This window comes from Bubalus kerabau, chromosome 22 (genome assembly GCF_029407905.1).
Source record: "Bubalus kerabau isolate K-KA32 ecotype Philippines breed swamp buffalo chromosome 22, PCC_UOA_SB_1v2, whole genome shotgun sequence".
NCBI lineage: Eukaryota > Metazoa > Chordata > Mammalia > Artiodactyla > Bovidae > Bubalus > Bubalus kerabau.
In genome coordinates, this window is record NC_073645.1 from 11,043,328 (window position 1) to 11,065,644 (window position 22,317).

At 42.2% G+C, this 22,317-nt stretch overlaps 1 protein-coding gene across 21 annotated transcripts in view; it reads right to left on the bottom strand.

Annotated features, from left to right (window-relative positions):
* PRKG1 (protein kinase cGMP-dependent 1) overlaps nt 1–22,317 on the bottom strand; it is a 1,681,227-nt gene that overhangs the window by 1,452,871 nt on the left and 206,039 nt on the right. The gene's annotated exons all lie outside the window — the stretch shown is intronic.

Here is a 22,317-nt window from a genome sequence, read left to right on the forward strand (position 1 = left end):
GATGCTAAAGCTGAAACTCCAGTACTTTGGCCACCTCATGTGAAGAGTTGACTCATTGGAAAAGACTCTGATGCTGGAAGGGATTGGGGGCAGGAGGAGAAGGGGATGACAGAGGATGAGATGGCTAGATGGCATCACTGACTTCATGGACGTGAGTCTGAGTGAACTCCGGGAGTTGGTGATGGACAGGGAGGCCTGGCGTGCTGCAATTCATGGGGTCACAAGGAGTTGGACACGACTGAGTGACTGATCTGATCTGATCTGATCTGATGCAATACTGTTCTTTACAGCATCGTACTTTACTTCCATCCCCAGTCATATCCACAACTGGGTGTTGTTTTTGCTTTGGCTCCATCTCTTCATTCTTTCTGAAGTCATTTCTCCACTAATCTCCAATAGCATATTGGACACTTACCGACCTGGAGAGTTCATCTTTCAGTGTATTATCTTTTTGCCTTTTCATTCTGTTCATGGGGTTCTCAAGGCAAGAATACTGAAGTGGTTTGCCCTTTCCTTTTCCGGCGGACCATTTCCTGTCAGAACTCACTACCGTGTCCCATCCATCTTGGGTGGCCCTACATAGCATGGCTTGTAGTTCCACTGAGTTAGACAAGGCTGTGAACCATGTGATAAGTTTGGTTACTTTTTGTGATTTTGGTTTTCATTCTATCTCCCCTCTGATAGATAAGGATAAGAGGCTTTTGGAAGCTTCCTGATGGGAGAGACTAAGGGGAAAACTGGGTCTTGTTCTGATGGACAGGACCATGCTCCGTAAATCTTTAGTCCAATTTTCTGTTGATGGGCTGGGCTGTGTTCCCCTCCTGTTGTTTGACCTGAGGCCAAACTATGGTGGAGGTAATGAACAGAATGGTGACCTCCTTCACAAGGTCCCATGCACACACTCTGCACTCAGTGCCCCCAATCCTGCAGCAGGCCACAGCTGACCCATGCCTCTGCCGGAGACTCCTAGACACTCATGGGCAAGTCTGGGTCAGCCTCTTGTGGGGTCACTGTTCCTTTCTCCTAGGTCCTGGTGCACAGAAGGTTTTGTTTGTGCCCTCCAAGAGTCTGTTTCCCAGTTCTGTGTAAGTTCTGGTGGCTCCATGGTGGGGTTAATGGCTACCTCCTCCAAGAGGGCTTAAGCAATACTGAGGTCTGCTGCACCCAGAGTCCCTGCCCTTGCAGCAGGCCACTGCTGGCCTGTACCTTTTCAGGAGACACTCAACACTCAAAGGCAGGTCTGGCTCAGTCTCTGTGGGGTCTCCTGGTGCGCACAAGATTTTGTCTGAGCCCTCCAAGCGTCTCTGGCGGGCATGGAGTTTGATTCTAAATGTGATTTCACCCCTCCTACCATCTTGCTGGGGGTTCTCCTTTGCCTTTGGACATGGGTATCTTTTTTGGTACAATGCAACATTCTCCTGTTTATGATTGTTCAGCAGTGAGTTGTAATTTTGGAGTTCTTGCAAGAGAAGATGAGCACATGTCCTTCTACTCTGCCATCTTGTAATTGGAGAGTAGTCATTTCTATTGCTATTATTCTATTATTCTTACTACTATTCCTGGGTTCAATGCCCACCCCACCAGAATATAAACATCTTGGGTAAAGATACATTGTATGAAACTTTTCCCATGTTCTCCATATTTCCAAACAATCCCCTTTCCAATAGCTTTTATGATATATTTTGAATCTTCATTAGGTGCCAGATAATTAAACTGCACATAAATGGATTCATTATTATAAGTCTTATAACAGTCTTATCTGGTGGCTAAAACGGTTAAGAATCTACCTGCAATGCATGAGACCTAAGTTCAATCAGTGGGTCTGGAAGATCCCCAGGAGTAGGAAATGGCAACTCACTCCAGTATTCTTTCCTGGAGAATCCCATGGACAGAGGAGCCTCGCAGGCTACAGTCCATGGTGTTCCAAAGAATCAGACAAGACTGAGACTAAACATGTACATGTATAAGTCTTAAAATAATTCTAAGGTAGGCAACATTCCCATTTCACTCTAAGATTCAGATTTAGGAACAGAATCTTAAAGAAGTGAAGTAACTTACCCACGGTTACTCTCTAACTAGGTTACAGAATCAGTTTTGGAGCTGAGATCTTTATGACTGCCAGAACAATGTGCTTATCCGATGTGCCTCACTGCTTCTCAATGTTTGAATACATTTCCTCTGTGTGTACAGAGTGGTAGTTAAAGCCAAAGGCACAGATACAAATCGCTACATCAACATTTTAGGAGCATGCTCTTCTGCAATCCCTTACCCCTGTGGGTCTCAGTTGCCTTATTCATAACATGGTTTACACTCAGTTTCAGAGAGATATGGATAATATACTCAATATAATATTATTAAAGATCAGATCAGATCAGTTGCTCAGTCGTGTCCGACTCTTTGCGACCCCATGAATCGCAGCACGCCAGGCCTCCCTGTCCAGCACCAACTCCCGGAGTTCACTGAGACTCACATCCATCGAGTCAGTGATGCCATCCAGCCATCTCATCCTCTGACGTCCCCTTCTCCTCTTGCCCCAAATCCCTCCCAGCATCAGAGTCTTTTCCAATGAGTCAACTCGTCGCATGAGGTGGCCAAAGTACTGGACTTTCAGCTTTAGCATTATTCCTTCCAAAGAAATCCCAGGGCTGATCTCCTTCAGAATGGACTGGTTGGATCTCCTTGCAGCCCAAGGGACTCTCAAGAGTCTTCTCCAACACCACAGTTCAAAAGCATCAATTCTTTACACAGATGAGATCTAAATATAGGGGAAACCACCACTGACAGTGAAAGACTCCGGTCCTGCGAAAAGTGACCTAGACAGTGTATTAAAAAGCAGAGACATTACTTTGCCAACAAAGGTCTGTATAGTTAAAGCTATGGTTTTTCCTGTGGTCATGTATGGATGTGAGAGTTGGGCCATAAAAAAGGTTGAACACAAAAGAATTGATGCTTTTGAGCATTGGTGTTGGACAAGACTCTTGAGAGTCCTTGGATTTCAAGATTAAACCAGTCCATCCTAAAGGAAATCAATCCTGAATATTCATTAGTAGGTCTGGTGCTAAAGGTGAAACTCCAATACTTTGGCCACTTGATGGAAAGAGCTGGCTCCTTGGAAAAGACCCTCATGCTGGGAAAGATTGAAGGCAGGAGGAGAAGTGGACAACAGAGGATGAGATGGTTGGATGGCATCACTGACTCAATGGACAGGAGTTTGAGCAAGCTCCAGGAGGTGGTAAAGGACAGGGAAGCCTGACATGCTGCAGTCCATGGGGTTGCAAAGAATCAGACATGACTGAACAGCAACCGAACAGCAAAAAACCCCTATGAGGGGAAAAAAAAAAAAGTTGGGGAGGGAGAGAGCATAGGAGCTCTTGAGAAAAGCTGTGATTTTAGGACAGAGTCTCAGTCTGTCCAAGGAATGACACAAAGAAGGAATCAGCAAACTGTCCCCTTTTCCTCCCTCACTCTGACCTCCTACCAGAACCTCCTGATTGCCGATACCAGATGAACTAGAAGGAAAGGGAGACTACCCCTTTGAGGTAGTCTGCTTGGGTCAGTCTTCTGGGGCAACTGGAGAAGGGTGCAGAGTGGATCTGTAGGGCCAAATGTAAAATAGTAAGTCACATGTCAGAATAATGATAACAATGCCTTTTAACAGTTTTGGGGTTTCCCAGGAGGAACTAGTGGTAAAGAACCCACCTGCCAATGCATGAGACACGGGAGATGCAGATTCGATCCCTGAGTCAGGAAGATCTCCTGAAAAAGGATATAGCAACCCACTCCAGTATTTTTGCCTGTAAAATCCCATGGACAGAGGAATCTGGCAGGCTACAGTCTATGGGATCACAAAGAGTTGAACATGACTAAGTGTTTGAGCACAAGAGTTTTAGTGATGATTAAACAAGCTAATGAATATAAAACACTAGAAATAATGGTTAATAGTCAATAAATATTGACTATTATTATTTTAACTCAATCATGTGTTTACCCAATAAACACTTATTGAGAACTAAAAGGAAATGGCAATCCACTCCAGTATCCTTGCCTGGAAAATCTCATGGACAGAGGAGCCTGGTGGGTTGCAGTCCATGGCGTTGCAAACAGTCAGACACGACTGAGCAACTAACACTTACTTACTGTGTTCTAGGCTTATGGACTTGAACTGTCTTCTAGGAAAGTGTACAATCCAGCCATGCTCATGAAAGCAAATATAGAGTGGAAATCTCAGAAGAAATCTAAAGTTGAAGTCCAGACATGTCTGGAAATGAAGTGAAAGTCACTCAGTCATGTCTGACTTGCGACCCCACGGACTATACAGTCCATGGAATTCTTTAGGCCAGAATACTGGAGTGGGTAGCTGTTCCCTTCTCCAGGAGCTCTTCCCAACCCAGGGATTGAACCCAGGTCTCCTGCATTGCAGGCAGATTCTTTCGCAACTGAGCTATCAGGGAAGCCCTATGTCTGGAAAAGTCTGGCAAACCGATGTGGCAAAGAGAGTGTTTTTCTCTTTCTCTCCTTCAGTGATTCAGTTTTGTTTTTTTTTAATAGGTGGCACTGTATTTAATATTATTACAAAACAGCGGCTGTATTTCTCTGTGCTATACAATATATCCTTGTTGCTTATCCCTTTAATATATAGACTTTTATATCTCTTAATCCTATACCCCTATCTTGCCCCTCCCCCTTCAGGTTCCCTTTTTCCTTAAGTGTCCTCCAAGGTCTTGTTGGACAATGGCACATTCTAATGAGAGGAGTAGCAGGCCCTCAATGGCTTAATCAGTAACAAAATCTCAGCTGTCAAAAGGAAGGGCAGTGTGGAGTGCAACATGGTATTTGCCAGATCAATTTGTCTCTTGGCTCAGCCTTTAAGAACTTTGGACTGAGTCCTGTAATGATGAAGTTGGGAAAGCTATAAGGAAAAGGAGAGTTAAAACTTCAGAGGTGCTGACAGCTCAAGGATAACTGAAATTAGAGAGGCTTCCTCCTCTGTTTTACAATCCCACCATGTTCTGGCAGTGGCAAAGGAAGAGTTTGGAAGGCCACCATGCGGGGAATGGGGAGGGGGAGCAGGCACCATATCACCCAGTTTCTCTGACAAGTGGAGTAGTGAAGGAAATGGCAGTGATGGACCCCACAATACTCATCTAGGTAGGACTGAAGCAGAGAAAGAGCACTGGTGTGTGCTTAGTCATGTCCAACTCTTTGCAGCCCCACGGACTTGTAGCCTGTGAGGCTCCTCTGTCCATGGGGTTCTCCAGGTAAGAATCCTGGAGTGGGTTGTCATGCCCTCCTATAGTGGTTCTTCCTGACCCAGGGATTGAACCTGCATCTCTTGCATCTCCTGCATTGGTAGGTAGATTCTTTACCGCTAGTGCCACCTGGGAAGGCTGAATAAGAGCACTACAACGGCCAAAGCTACATGGTAACAGACCAGATATCTGTGAGTCCCTACTGATGACTTCCAAGAACTCCTGGCCATACTTGGAAGATGTCAGCTACTACAAGAGTCCAGGAGAAAGAACTAGTGAAACTCAGATTATACAAATGACCATAACATATGGTATAAAAGTGCCAAGCATTCTAAAACATAACTGCAGAGAAAGGATCACAGAGTTTGCAAAGATGGAAGCAATGATGTTCAGTATAGAGAATCAGGTAAGGTTCCTCAATTAAGTTGACTTGGAGCTGAGAATCAAAGCACTAATATAATTTCAACATGAAAAGGCAGGAATAGATGGAAACCAGAGAATGAAGAGCCTTAGGGTAGAGGGGCTTGTCTGATGAGGGGGCAGAGGAGTCAAGTAGGGTAAGTTTGGAAAACAGCAAGCAATCTGAGTGGTTTGGCAGAGATCCTAGAACACCAGCCTCGGGAATATGCTATTGAATTCATAATGCTTATATTCATAAGCTATTGAAAATCACTGATGGTTTTGAAAGGAGCTACAAACTGATGACTGCATGCATGCTAAGTCACTTTAGTCGTGTCTGACTCTGTGTGACCCTATGGACTGTAATCTGCAAGGCTCCTCTCTTCATGTGATCCTCCAGGCAAGAATACTGGAGTGGGCTGCCATGCTCTTCTCCAGGGGATCCTCCTGACCCAGGGATTGCATCCACGTCTCTTACGTTTCCTGCATTGGCAGGTGGATTCTTTACCACTAGTCCACTTGGGAAGCCCTTGAACTTGATGAGTATGCAGTACCAAAATAAAGCCAGAAGCAAGCAAAGCAAGGGAAGTTTCTCAGAGTTTACCTTGACTGTTTGTTAATAAAAATAAATACATACATAGTGTTTTAAGGGACCAAACACTATGATTAAAAACACTGTCATCCCAGCTACCATTTGTTGAGCTCTAGGCTCAGTGAAACATAGGCTATCTCAAATAGTCTTTGCAACAGTCCTGTGGGCTAAATATTTTTATTTCCATTTCACAAAGAAACTGCAAATAAAGAGAGATGTAGTCCAAACTCCCATACATGTGAAGTCATGTTTGGACCTAAGTCATGCTCTAACCATTGGCAACCCACTCCAGTCCTCTTGCCTGGAAAATCCCATGGGCAGAGGAGCCTGGTAGGCTGCAGTCCATGGGGTCGGGAAGAGTCGAACACGACTGAGCGACTTCCCTTTCCCTTTTCACTTTCATGCATTGGAGAAGGCCATGGCAACCCACTCCAGTGTTCTTGCCTGGAGAATCCCAGGGACGGGGGAGCCTGGTGGGCTGCCGTCTATGGGGGTCACACAGAGTTGGACACGACTGAAGCGACTTAGCAACAGCAGCAGCAACAATTGTAAAGCCAAAAATTCTACTGAAATGCAATTAGGAAAATAAATAAATAAGCTTTTACTGAAGTAATCCTTTCAAAAGAGACATGAACTCTGAATTTAAAAGAACTCTAATGTGCTAGAAGTAGTTTAAAAAACAGCTCTGAAAATAATCTTCATTACTAGAGGTTAAGAACAGCTCAGGAAAGCAAATGACAAGCAAAACACCACTCAAATTAGCATGATAAAGCAAATAAGCAGATAAGTAGCATTTGTGAGAGACCGGAAGAATTATGACCCAAGAACATTCAAGGTTCTTCTGAATGCCAGGATTGATGTGATTGACCTTTCTATGCAGCCATGAGGGGCTTCCATGGTGGCTCAGAGGTTAAAGCGTCTGCCTCCAATACAGGAGACCCGGGTTCAATCCCTGGGTCGAGAAGATCCCCTGGAGAAGGAAATGGTAACCCACTCCAGTATTCTTGCCCAGAGAATCCCATGGACAGAGGAGCCTGGTAGGCTACAGTCCACGGGGTTGCAAAGAGTAGGACATGACTGAGTGACTTCACTTTCATTTTTCTATGCAGCCATGAAGGTGTAAGTGTGGATCTCCACTCACAGTGCTGAACAACACAACTGTTTAAATGTTGCGCATGTCCTTAGAAATAGTTCCTACTATAACTGTTTTATCCACGAAGCACCACAGTGCTACAGAGGCTATGGATTTTTCAAGAGCTAAATATGTATGAGAAAATTTGTTGACTTTACCCATCAAAGGAAAAAATATATAGGGTACATCACATTATGTTAGTTTCATTTATCCTTAAATTTAATGGCTTTATATTGTTAAATTTGGGGATCTATTGTTAGATAAGAAAGAGAGAGAAAAATAATACTAGTTAATAAATGTAGAGGAAATAATAATATTAGAAGGTCACACTCTTGTATTCTCCAATGTAATCATCGATTCAGGCAAGGATTACCAACAAATGTTAAAACCATTAGGTAAAGTGTTACTGCTGCTGCTGCTGCTAAGTCGCTTCAGTCGTGTCCGACTCTGTGCGACCCCATAGACAGCAGCCCACCAGGCTCTGCCATCCCTGGAATTCTCCAGGCAAGAATGCTGGAGTGGGTTGCCATTTCCTTCTCCAATGCATGAAAGTGAAAAGTGAAAGCGAAGTCACTCAGTTGTGTCCGACTCTGTGCGACCCCATAGACGGCAGCCCATCAGGCTCCACAGTATATTTGCACAGTGCCAAGATCTATACTGTGCATTACTCAGTAATTATAAAAGGGGAATGTGCACTTCTATAGTGAGAGATCTAGGGTCACCACACTTATCAAGTGGTCAAGCTTAGGACTCTGATGCTGGAACAATCTGAAATGGACCTCTCCATTACGATGCAAAACAAAATTTACTACATCACTATGACAGAAGCTTACAAAAATGTTGAAACAACTCAATCAAGAATCACGACCTAACTCCCAGTTTATAAGAAATGAATGATATGGAAAATGGAGATACACATGAAACCACACCATGAAGAAATAAATAAATTCATAAAGGAAGCATTCTAAAAGACCAGGGTCTAAAAAATCAATGTAATAAGAGGTAAAAATGTTCTATACTAAAAGAGCAAGAGAGACATATCAAATGCAACCCTGTAACTTTATTGATATTGGTTCCAAAAAGTCAGTTACAAATGAAATGAGTATTAGATTATATTACAGAATTTATGTTAATTTTCTAAAGTGTAATAAAGGAGTTATGATTATGTCAGAGATTTCTGCTAAAGGACTTTGGGGTGAAATGTTATAATATCTAGCAAATTACTTTCAGATTTTTTTCAGCCAAAAAAAGGGGAAAGAAAAAAATATACCTATATATATATATTTATATAGGTGTATACAGAGTACAAATAGAGCAAAATATAAACAATTGTTAAATCCAGATATAGGGTATCAAGGTATAAATTTATCTGTTTTATCAGCATTTATGTGTGCTAATTTTCCATAATAAAAAGTTGGAAGAAACTTCCCCTGCCTATATGGGACCTAACCAAAAATTAATATTTATAAAAACAATATTATCTTGAAAAAAAATGTAGATTTGACTATCACTTCAAAAAAATTTCAATGTAAGCACAGTGATTTCTAAGCAATGTAAGTTAAATAAGTTGATACTAAGCAATTTTTTAAAAAGCAATCAAAATCTTTTTCAAAACTTTACAGCAAAAAGAATATTTAACGTAGGATGTGGATATATGTTAATATGTTTTATGAAGTATGAGACTGAACTTAGAAATATAAAAGTACCTGTTAGATTCTTAAAATGAACTTGGCCCGAATTGGACTTGAACATGTAGCATTTCTTTCATAAACCTCTCTTCACATACCTTCTGTTCTCTGGATTTACAAGTTATTAATTTAATATCTACTGCTTATTAAACATTTTTTCCTGTGTGTTAAGGCACTGCAAGCTTACCTAAACCTGATAATACCTCCATGAATTAAGTCCTATTGTTATGCCCATTTTACAGAGAAGGAAAACTGAGGGTCTAGATATAATTCAGTAGCCTATGTTCATACAGCGAGTCCACAGAAGAGTTGTAGAACTCTGCATGCATCCACAGACTCTGGTAACTATGCATTGCTACTGGAAGGCAGACAGAACCAAAGTTTCTAGGGGTGGTCACTTATGAAAGTGAAAGTGTTAGTTGCTCAGTCATGTCCAACTCTTTGCAACCCCATGGACTGTAGCCTGGCAGGTTCCTCTGTCCATGGGATTTCCCAGACAAGAATACTGGAGTATATTGCCATTTCCTTCTCTAGGGGATCTCCAGGGGACCTTCCCTATCAAGGAACTGAACACGGGTCTCCTGCATTGCAAGCAGATTCCTTATTATCTGAGCCACCAGCGAAGCCTGGAAACTATTAGTTGAAATTTTCAAGTAGGGAGGAGGCTCTGTGGTCAGTTGATGAGAAAAATGGGACGTTTTGGAGCTGGGATCTTTTAATTATGTCATTTGATTCACACCTTGGGATGCACCTATTCTTCACAGCAGAGAGCTGGCCCAGATCTAAAATAGCACAAAGGAAAATGCAATCCAAATTTAGAACTCTTCAAAAGCATCTCATTGTATGTGTGTTGAGGGAGAGGTTTATCTCATAAGATATGATCAACATTCTATGAACCTAGAGCCACAAACCTATAGCATTAATCTCATGGTCTTGCTTACAGTATCTAGTGAGTTCCCAAAGCCTGCTGGAAAACAGAAACCAGTTTTGGCAAACTTAAGCAGAGCTGCCAGAAAGGTTGGGATCATGGAGAGAAGCACTGGCCCAGATGTCAGAATTGATGTTTCTGATGCTCTCAGTGTTAGGATTGTAATCCTGGATGCTGGAAACTTGGCTGTTGGTCACTCAGTCTCATGTCACTGGACTCTCAATTCTCAATTCCGCTAAAAGATCATCACTAATTGACTCTTTGGCTTTTGCCTCCTTCTCACAACAACCTCACCAGGTCTCCATCGGAGCATTTGAGTGGCTAAGCTTGGGTTACATTCTTAGTTTATTTGCCAGAGAGCAGGGAGAAGGTTCATCTATTTCCATAATCTTCAGTACACCCAGTGGTGTGTGGGTGTAATTAACCAGGGTTCTCCAGAGACATAAAACCAATAGGATCCCTGTTGCTCACACCCTGTCTGCACATACATATATATGTATTAGGTATATGTATGCATGTACCTTGGACTTCCCTGGTGGCTCAGATGGTAAAGCGTCTGTCTACAATGCGGGAGACCCAGGTTCGATCCCTGAGTTGGGAAGATCCCTTGGAGAAGGAAATGGCCATCCACTCCAGGACTATCACCTGGAAAATCCCATGGACAGAGGAGCCTGGCAGGCTACAGTCCATGGGGTCGCAAAGAGTCGGGCACGACTGAGCAACTTCACGTTCACGTTCACGTTATGCGTGTACCTAAGTATGTACATACCTAAGCATGTATATACAATTAGGCAGGGGAAGTCCCAACTTGTTCAGCCTTTTTGCTCTATTCAGGTCTTCAATCCACTGGGGAGGCCTATCCATATTAGGGAGAGCAATCTGCTCTACTTGGTCTATCTCTTCAAATGTTCATCTCGTCTAGAAACAACCTCACCTAGAATAATGTTTAACCAAATGTCTGGGCACCCCATGACTAATCAGTTCAGTTCAGTTCAGTCACTCAGTCTTGTCCAACTCTTTGCAACCCCATGGACTGCAGCATGCCAGGCCTCCCTGTCCATCACCAACTCCCAGAGTTTACTCAAACTCATTTCCATTGGGTCAGTGATGCCATCCAATCATCTCATCCTCTGTCTTCCCCTTCTCCTCCCACCTTCAATCTTTCCCAGCATCAGGATCTTTTCAAATGAGTCAGTTCTTCACATCAGGTGGCAAAAGTATTGGAGTTTCAGCTTCAGCATCAGTCCTTCCAATGAATATTCAGGACTGATTTCCTTTAGGATGGACTGGTTGTATCTCCCTGCCAACTATAAACCCCGCTTTATAGTCCAACTCTCACATCCATACATGACTACTGGAAAAACCACAGCTTTGACTAGATAGACCTTTGTTGGCAAAGTAATGTCTCTGCTTTTTGATATGCTGTCTGCTGCTGCTGGTGCTAAGTCACTTCAGTCGTGTCCAACTCTGTGTGACCCCACAGATGGCAGCCCACCAGGCTCCCCCATCCTTGGGATTCTCCAGGCAAGAACACTGGAGTGGGTTGCCATTTCCTTCTCCAATGCATGAAAGTGGAAAGTGAAAGTGAAGTTGCTCAGTCGTGTCTGACTCTTAGCGACCCCATGGACTGCAGCCCACCAGGCTCCTCCATCCATGGGATTTTCCAGGCAAGAGTACTGGAGTGGGGTGCCATTGCCTTCTCTGGATATGTTGTCTAGGTTGGTCCTAACTTTTCTTCCAAGGGGCAAGTGTCTTTTAATTTCATGGCTGCAGTCACACATGAAATTAAGCATCACAGCAGGCCTAGAATTTTTATTTAGTTGTGGTTACTTATCAAAATTTTCTGTTCATTCAGACTTAGATTTCATGCATCCTGGCTCTTTTTTGCCAGAGAAGCTGAGTCTCAAAGGCGTGTGTGAGGTTTCTGTGTTGTAGGATGGAGGGGTGGTATCAGTTTCAGCTGCCCCTTCCTTCATATGTCCCCATCTGGCTACAAGATCTCCAGCTTTCCTCCACTCTGACTGGGATAAACATCTCTGTGGGCCTCCAGGACTCCCCGGGGCTTTCCAGGTGGTGCTAGTGGTAAAGAACCTGCCTGCCAATGCAGGACACATAAGAGACCTGGGTTCAATCCCTGGGTGGGGAAGATGCCCTGGAGGAGAAAATGACAACACACTCCAATATTCTTGCCTGGAGGATCCCATGGGCAGAGGAGCCTAGAGGGCTACAGTCCATGGGGTCCCAAAGAGTCAGACATGACTGAAGCGATTTAGCACCACGCAAGCACAGAACTCCCCACCTGTTCATCACTCCACCTTTGATTTCTCTGTTTTTTTCTGTTATCTGGGGACTTGTCTATATTTTGAGTTCAGATAGATAAGTATTGAAATTGTAACAACTGTTACCTTTTATCTGTCATTCTCTGTGTAATAATACAACGAAAGCCCCTCATATTTAGGTTTTGTTGCCAGAAATCCCCTTCTGTTTTAAAAATATTCCTTTGTATTTAAGGCATATGGTAGTGATTTTTCATTTTTTTGTGGTAATAAAAATGTTTCCCCTAAAAATGAACTTATTTAGGAAAAAAGCAAGTAACTATCAGACCAGGTGATATTCAGATGCAACAAATATCAGGAGAGGAACAGATCAGTGGCAAACATGAATCCAGAAAACTGCCTAGCATACAGCAAGCTCACAGGAAATATCCAATGATTAACTGAGTAAATAGAAAAAGATACCACCCTCCTCAAAAGTTTTCTTTCTTCATCTACTGTAAAGGCATCCAGAGCAGTGATGTCCACACTGTGAAATTCTTAGACAGTTTTCTTCATCAACATCAGACATTTAAATCAACCATGTTCACTAAAAAATTGAATAATGCAATGTCTTTTATCATCATGAATACTGGTTTCTTGTTTAATGAAAATAGGTAACTTATATGAACTTGCTGCTGCTGCTGCTGCTAAATCGCTTCAGTCGTGTCCAACTCTGTGTGACCCCAGAGGCAGCAGCCCACCAGGCTCCCCTGTCCCTGGGATTCTCCAGGCAAGAACACTGGAGTGGGTTGCCATTTCCTTCTCCAATGCATGAAAGTGAAAAGTGAAAGTGAAGTCGCTCAGTCGTGTCCGACCCTCAGCGACCCCATGGACTGCAGCCTTCCAGGCTCCTCCATCCATGGGATTTTCCAGGCAAAAGTACTGGAGTGGGGTGCCATTGCCTTCTCCGTATATGAACTTAAAGAGAAGCAAATTTTATCTATGACAAAAATCAGAAGTGTGGTTGCCTATGCGCTGTGCTGGTGAACTGGAAGGGGGCATGGGGGACATCAGGGGGGATGTGAACGTTTTGCTGTGTGCTGTACTTAGTCGGTCAGTCGTGTCCAACTCTTTGTGGTGCCATGGACTGTAGCCCACCAGGCTCCTCTGTTCATGGGGATTCTCCAGGCAAGAATACTGGAGTGGGTTGCAATGCCTTCCTCCAGGGGATCTTCCCGACCTTGGGACTGAACCCAGGTCTCCCGCATTGCAGGTGGATTCTTTGTCTGAGCCACCAGGGAAGCCCTATTTTTCTTTAATATTACCTTTTTAATAAAAAATAATAAAGACATTGTATATTAGGTGTTAAACCTAGCCTTATCTCACCTGTAAAAGCCATGGAAAATCTGGTTACTTATTCAAGAACAATGATAAATCTACTGGATAGATTCAAAGTATTTCCAAATGAATTTCTTATGATTTTGTTTCATTTGAACATCACATATACTCTGAGATGGATACAACAAAGCCAAATGTCACTATTTTATGGATGGAGATTCAGAAAGGTTAAATGATTTGCTGAAGGTCACATCATTGATGAGGGGCAAAATTATAAGTCAGGTTTTTTGGTGCCTAGAACAGTGTTATTTTTATTCCAAGAGAGACAAACAACTATCAAAGTGAAATGAATTAATATAGTGTTAAGGCTGGAAATTCTTTCCCTACTTCTGTTTACATTTACAGTTCTAAATATGGAAAATGGAAAACACACTTCCAAACCTATTTAAGAGTAAAGTTTCATAAATAGAACACTATGTCTAATGTTATATATTCAGCTAAACATTATTTTACCCAGTCAAAATTAAGAAAACCTGGATTCATCTAAAAGTAAAGAGATACAAAAATTTTGGAGTACTATTTGAACATACATATCAAATGCCATAAACATGATCAGCCATAAACATTGACTCAATAATCTTGAGACTTGGCATCTGCCCTAAGATGCAACGGGAGACTGACTGGTCAGAGTATAGTTAATGGTTTAATTACTGGATTATTTAAAGCTTTCAAAGCCTACCTTCAAGAGGAAAAGTCAAATATATGATACCTTGCAAAATCACTTCCACTGTGTCTGACTCTTTGAGACCCCATGGACTGCAGCCCACCAGGCTCTTTGATCCATGGGATTTTCCAGGCAAGAATACTGGAGTGGGGTGCCATTACCTTCTCCAGGGGATCTTCCCAACCCAGGATCAAACCCTTGTCTCCTGCATCTCCTGCATTGCAGATGGACTCTTTACCCACCGAGCCACCTGAGAAACCCCTAAATACATGATAATAAATCCTTAAAATGAAATATTATTCTGTAATTCAAAAATTTAAGGTTTTAAACCCAACTATTACTTTGCCAACAAAGGTCCGTCTAGTCAAGTCTATGGTTTTTCCAGTGGTCATGTATTAATGTGAGAGTTGGACTGTGAAGAAAGCTGAGTGCCAAAGAATTGATGCTTTTGAACTGTGGTATTGGAGAAGACTCTTGAGAGTCCCTTGGACTGCAAGGAGATCCAACCAGTCCATTCTAAAGGAGATCAGCCCTGGGTGTTCTTTGGAAGGAATGATGCTAAAGCTGAAACTCCAGTACTTTGGCCACATCATGCGAAGAGTTGACTCATTGGAAAAGACTCTGATGCTGGGAGGGATTGGGGGCAGGAGGGGAAGGGGACGACAGAGGATGAGATGGCTGGATGGCATCACTGACTCGATGGACGTGAGTCTGAGTGAACTCCGGGAGTTGGTGATGGACAGGGAGGCCTGGCGTGCTGCGATTCATGGGGTCACAAAGAGTCGGACATGACTGAGCGACTGAACTGAATTGAACTGATTGACTTTGGAAATTGTTCATATTAATGTTAAGTGAAAAAAGATACAAAATTGCATAGAGTATGATACACATGTGGTGGAGAAAAGTAAAGACTAACAGCAAGGTTGTAGAGCAACAGAATCTCTTTATTCTCAGCAGGTTAAGTTAGAATACGGAGAAGGCAATGGCACCCCGCTCCAGTACTCTTGCCTGGAAAAATCCCATGGGCGGAGGAGCCTGGTGGGCTGCAGTCCATGGGGTCGCTAAGAGTCGGACACGACTGAGCGACTTCACTTTTACTTTTCACTTTCATGCATTGGAGAAGGAAATGGCAACCCACTCCAGTGTTCTTGCCTGGAGAATCCCAGGGATGGGGGAGCCTGGTGGGCTGCCGTCTCTGGGGTTGCACAGAGTCGGACATAACTGAAGCGACTTAGCAGCAGTAGCAGAAAGTTAGAATAACAATGTTAAAAATAGCATTTCCAGGAAAAGTTAAATATGAACCTGCTTTTAGAGGCACTCCCACTACTGGATACACTGCTTGTTCAACTGAGTTTTGACCAATGAACAGCTTTTGAAAAGTCAACTTAGTGGGTTGTAAGCAGCATTATTTTTAACAGAGATCAGAGTGCATTATACATAGTAAAAGCACTGTCACGTAAATTTTTGTTTCAGGTACATACACATGTGTATGTTTCAAGGTTGTGATGTAAAATATACTAGCTATTTTTGGTCATGATTAAAAGAGTTTGAAAGTCATTGATTGTCCTAGAGAATCTCTTGGACATAATGTCCCAAGAAAGGAATCTTACCGAGACGAGTAGAGTATGCTCACAATGACTGGAAACAAACTTCAATGTGCATTAATAGTAGAACAGATTACAGATTATTTACCATACCTGACCCCTTAAGTGCCAACAGAGGCAGTCATTGTAACAACAACGAAACGCCCCCATACATATGTAAATGCCCCCATACATATGTAAATGCCACAACTGGAGGATATTACCATTCCCTGTTGACAACTTCTGGCTAAGGCTTTGCAAGCACTTGTTGAATAAATAAACTAATACAAAAATAAATAAAATACCTGAGTTCAGTCATGTCTGACTCTTTGTGACCCCATGGACTATAGCCTACCACACTCCTCCGTCCATGGGATTTTCCAGGCAAGAGTACTGGAGTGGGTTGCCATTTCCTTCTCCAGAGGATCTTCCCGACCCAGGGATCAAACCCGGATCTCCCACATTTAGGCAGACACTTTACCATCTGAACCACCAGGGAAGCCTGAATAAACAAACTAATACAAAAATAAATAAAATACCTGAGCCTGTGCGGGTAAGAAAGGTGAATGGGATTGGATTAGGCTCAGTTCAGTTTAGTTCAGTCACTCACTCATGTCTGACTCTTTGCAACCCCATGGACTATAGTATGCCAGGCCTCCCTGTCCATCACCAACTCCCAAAGCTTGCTCAAAATCATGTCCATTGAGTCGGTGATGCCATCCAACCACCTCATCCTCTGTCTCTTCTCCTTCTGCCTTCAACCTTTCCCAGCATCACAGTCTTTTCCAATGAATCAGCTCTTCGCATCAGGAGGCCAAAGTATTGGAGTTTCAGCTTCAGCATCAGTCCTTCCAATGAATATTCAGGACTGATTTCCTTTAGGATGGACTAGTTGGATCTCCTTGCAGTCCAAGGGATTCTCAAGAGCCTTCTCCAACACCACAGTTCAAAAACATCAATTCTTCGGCCTTCAGCTTTCTTTATAGTCCAACTCTCACATCCATACATGACCACTGGAAAAACCATGGCTTTGACTAGACAGACCTTTGTTGGCAAAGTAATGTCTCTGCTTTTTAATACACTGTTTAGGTTTTTCATAGCTTTTCTTGCAAGAAGAAAGCGTCTTTTAATTTCATGGCTGCAGTCACCATCTGCAGTGATTGTGGAGCCTAAGAAAATAAAGTCTTAATTGGATTAGGCTAAAGGGTAATAAAAGCCTGAGTTTCATGATGAAACTTGGAGCATTATTTACTTAATTCCTTAAATGTTTTTTTATTCACCTATCTTTCCAGTTATTATTTAGATAATAATTTAGTATTTACTGTGGATTAAGCTTTTGTGTGCATGCATGCTAAGTCACTTCAGTCCTGTCCAACTCTTTGTGACCCTAAGGATCACAGACCTCCAAGCTCCTCTGTCCATGGGATTCTCCAGGCAAGAATACTGGAGTGGGTTGCCGTGCCCTCCTCTAGGGAATCTTCCCCACCCAAGGATTGAACCTGTTTATGTCTCCTGCATTGGAAGGATTCTTTACCACTAGTACTGCCTGGAAAACTCTTCTTAAGTGCTGATAAACTGAATAGACAAGGTTCTTGGCCTCAAGGAGCTTACATTTGCATGAGAGTCCATTATCCAAGGAGCAAATGAATGAGAGGATTTTCTGCTTCTGTGCAATATTAAACAGTGCTCTTCACAGATTATTCCATCTCTATCTTCTCTTAAACTTCCCAGTTGCTCCTTTAGAGGCAAAAACTAAAGGACCTATCTTTCCCAGGCTCTATAGGAATGTGTGTGGTTCAAGAAGCAACAGTTATGAGAACGACGCCCCTTTTCCCTAGGCAACATAATTCTCCTAAAAGGGGGGAATGAGAGAGTCATTTCCTAGGCAGGTTGATAGGGAGTCTAGGGGTCCCCAAGGAGAGAGGGGTCTGGAATTCTCAAGGAGGAAGAAAGGACAAACGTTTTTTCTTTCTCCACATTCCTTAGGATTATATAACAATAATGTATCCTGCCTAAGGACAGTCTTTGGAGTCAACCTTCTGTTATCTTAAAATGTTAATTATGGGAGTAGACTTGGTCTTTACAAGGATGTATCTTGCCTGAGGGCAGTGTTATCTTAAAATGTAAATTATGGGAGTAGGTCTGATGAGGTCTTTACAACTTCCAGATATTCTTTGGATTATATAACTTCATTGTTAACACTAGCAAGCGGGTACTCTTTCTGCCCCCTTCTGATGCCTATGTCAGAAGCTTTCTCTATCTCCTTTATACTTTAATAAAACTTTATTACACACACACAAAAAAAAAAAGAAAGAAAGAAAGAAACTGGACATGGAACAACTGATTTATTCAAAATTGGGAAAGGAATATGACAAGGCTGTACTCCTTGTTCATCCTGCTTATTTAACTTACTTGCAGAGTACATTCTGTGGAATGCCAGGCTGGATGAATCACAAGCTGGAATCAAGATTGTCAGGAGAAATATCAACAACCTCAAATATGTAGATAATATCATTTAATGGGAGAAAATGAAGAGGAACTAAAGAGCCTCTTGATGACGGTGAAAGAGGAGAGTGAAAAAGCTGGCTTAAAACTCCACATTCAGAAAACTAAGATCATGGCATTCTGTCCCATCACTTCATGGCAAATAGATGGGGAAACAGTGGAAACAGTGTCAGACTCTATTTTCTTGGGCTCCAAAATCACTGCAGATGGTGACTGCAGCCATGAAATTAAAAGATGCTTGCTCCTTGGAAATTAAAAGACATTTGCTCCTTGGAAAGAAAGCTGCAAACCTAGTTAGTGTATTAAAAAGCAGAGACACCACTTTGCCAAAGGTCTGTATAATCAAAACTACGGTTTTTCTAGTAGTCATGTACAGATGTGAGAGTTGGAACATAAAGAAAGCTGAGCATCAAAGAACTGATACTTTTGAATTGTGGTGCTGGAATTTGGACTCCCTTGGACTGTAAGAAGGACCAGTCAATCTTAAAGGAAATCAACCCTCAATATTCACTAGAAGGACTGATGCTGAAGCTGAAATTTCAATATTTGGCCACCTGATACAAAGAGCCAACTCACAGGAAAAGACCCTGATGCTGGGAAAGATTGAAGGCAAAAGAAGGGGGCTGCAGAGGATGAGATGGTTAGATAACATCACCAACTCAGTGGCCTGAATTTGACCAAATTCTGGGAGACAGTGGAGGACAGAGGAGCCTGATGTACTGCAGTCCATGGGGTCGCAAGGAGTCAGACACTATTAGCGACTGAACAACAACAGAAATGAACAGAAACTTAGATTCCTCAAATTCCATCAATGCCTATAAATACTAAAGTAGCATGGATTCAGAAATACCACAACTGTGATTTGGGATGGCTGCTGCTGCTGCTGCTAAGTTGCTTCAGTCGTGTCTGACTCTGTGCGACCTCAGAGACGGCAGCCCACCAGGCTCCCCCGTCCCTGGGATTCTCCAGGAAAGAACACTAGAGTGGGTTGCCATTTCCTTCTCCAATGCATGAAAGTGAAAAGTGAAAGTGAAGTCGCTCAGTCGTGTCCAACTCTTAGTGACCCCATGGACTGGAATGGCCAAATTGTTACATATATGTACTAAAGAAATGAAATAAACTCAGGGCAATCATTCACAACCCTTGACATGACCTAGTAATCATCTTACATAATCTAAGTTTTAATGAAGAAGAAATGTGAATAAGGCAAATATAACACGTGAGATACGTTTTAAAATTCTACCCTCTCCAAAGAGATCTCTTTAACTGGTCTCCTTCTAATACACACAATTAAATGTTGGTGTTTTGTTATTCAAGTAATTATAAAGCAACAGAAGGAAGAGAGTTTATCATATTGAATATTAAGTCATAAGCTGTTGTAGAAGTATCAACAATTTATTTCAGTGAGGAGGTATGAACACATACTTGTAGTTTATGAAAGTTTACACTATTTCCAGATCTATTTGATATTAAACAAGTCCTTCACTGAGCTCCTACATGTACTGGGCTCCTATTTCTTGAGTAACAAAGGGCACAAAATTCTGAACTCAGTATTTTCAGATCCTGTACCTGAGGCTAAACTAGTTAAGTGTCTACACAAACTTCTGGCTCAAAGTTCTAAAACCAGAAGTCACTAAAATGAAATAGTTCTTATCTAGTATTTAAGTTTTCTTATTTAAATAACTGTTCATCCATATGAGGTAAAACCTGCTAGTTTATGAACAGTTGATTAAAAAAAAAACTCAAAATAGTTTTTTTTTTTTTAAAGAGAAATTTGTGAAAAGTCTATAAGTAAATTTGGCTTCAGGCTTGATTAAATTCAGGGACACAAATGATGGCCTCAGATTCATGTCTGATATATCAGCTCTGTTGCCTTATTTCTTAGACTCCATATGGTTAGCAAGACAGCTGCCCCCAGTGAGGTTTCTTGTATTTTCATACAAAATGAAACTTACGGACTTGACTCTTACTGGTCCATGTTGTGTCACATGCCAGATGAATACCATTTTTGATTGGTCAGTGTCCATCCTGGAATCAGGAAAAGATGCAACTCTGCTTGAAGCACTGATAGCGGCCAATACCTGGCCCGATCAATTAGCATGAAATAAAAGAAAGGAAAATATATACTGCATAGCCAAAAATGCAGGTCAGGAAGCAACCGTTAGAACTGGACATGGAACATCAAGGCTGTATATTGTCACCCTGCTTATTTAACTTATACGCAGAGTACATCATAAGAAACGCTGGGCTGGAAGAAGCACAAGCTGAAAACAAGATTGCCGGGAGAAATATCAATAACCTCAGATATGCAGATGACACCACCCTTACGGCAGAAAGTGAAGAGGAACTCAAAAGCCTCTTGATGAAAGTGAAAGAGGAGAGTGAAAAAGTTGGCTTAAAGCTCAACATTCAAAAAATGAAGATCATGGCATCTGGTCCCATCACTTCATGGCAAATAGATGGGGAAACAGTGGCAGACTTTATTTTTGGGGGCTCCAAAATCACTGCTGATGGTGACTGCAGCCATGAAATTAAAAGACGCTTACTCCTTGGAAGAAAAGTTATGACCAACCTAGATAGCATATTGAAAAGCAGAGACATTACTTTGCCAACAAAGGACCATCTAGTCAAGTCTATGGTTTTTCCTGTGGTCATGTATGGATGTGAGAGTTGGACTGTGAAGAAAGCTGAGTCCTGAAGAATTGATGTTTTGAACTGTGGTGTTTGAGAAGACTCTTGAGAGTCCCTTGGACTGCAAGGAGATCCAACCAGTCCATTCTAAAGGAGATCAGCCCTGGGATTTCTTTGGAAGGAATGATGCTAAAGCTGAAACTCCAGTACTTTGGCCACCTCATGTGAAGAGTTGACTCATTGGAAAAGACTGATGCTGGGAGGGATTGGGGGCAGGAGGAGAAGGGGACGACAGGGGATGAGATGGCTGGATTGCATCACTGACTCAATGAACCTGAGTTTGAGTGAACTCCGGGAGTTGGTGATGGACAGGGAGGCCTGTGCTGCGATTCATGGGGTCGCAAAGAGTCGGACACGACTGAGTGACTGAACTGAACTGAACTGATAGCCAAAAAAAGCAGATGTCCACCATATATGATTAGCTTATGTCTCCTGGAAAGAGATAAGAATTTCCATTTGTAAATGGAGTGCTGCTGCAGAAAGAGCTGTGGCTTAGAAGTCAAAATTTCTTAGTTCTAATGTTAGCTCAACTGATTTTAGCTGCATGACACAGTTCTTATAAGAAGTAAATGAGTATTGAGTCAGTGTTTCGTTAACATTTGAGTAATACTTTATAAATACTATCATTATTGTCCAAGGGGCTGAGAATGTATCCTTTGGGAAAGTATTTTTAACTATCTGAATTGCATCAAAGCAACTCCAGTCAAAAAGTATATGAACATAACAAGCACTTGTGGCAGATATTTTATGTTTCCTACCTTTATCTTGATTGGCAGAACCCCACTTTTATTTAAGAAATTCACTCTCCTCAATATGCTGTGTTCTTCTTTACTAAGCTGTGATGGTACTGTAATCTAGCGGTCTGCCCTTAGAACCTTGTTTTCTGATCCAACCAGTGGAAAAGACTCAAGAAAGAGCACTCTTTTTAATTACCTTATGGTGGCTCAGTTAGTAAAGAATCTGCCTGCAATGCAGGAGAAGCAGGTTCAATTCCTGGATTAGGAAGATCCCCTGGAGAAGGAAATGGCAAACCACTCCAGCATTCTTGTCTGGGAAATCCCATGGACAGAGGAGCCTGGTGGATTATGGTCCATGGGGTCGCAGAGAGTCATACATAACTTAGCAACTAAACCACCATCACCTAAAAAGAAACACTCATCACTTCTGCTCACCGGTCAAAACCAGATACACGTTTGACTGCGATTCAAGCACTAGGAAATATAGTCCTTAGAT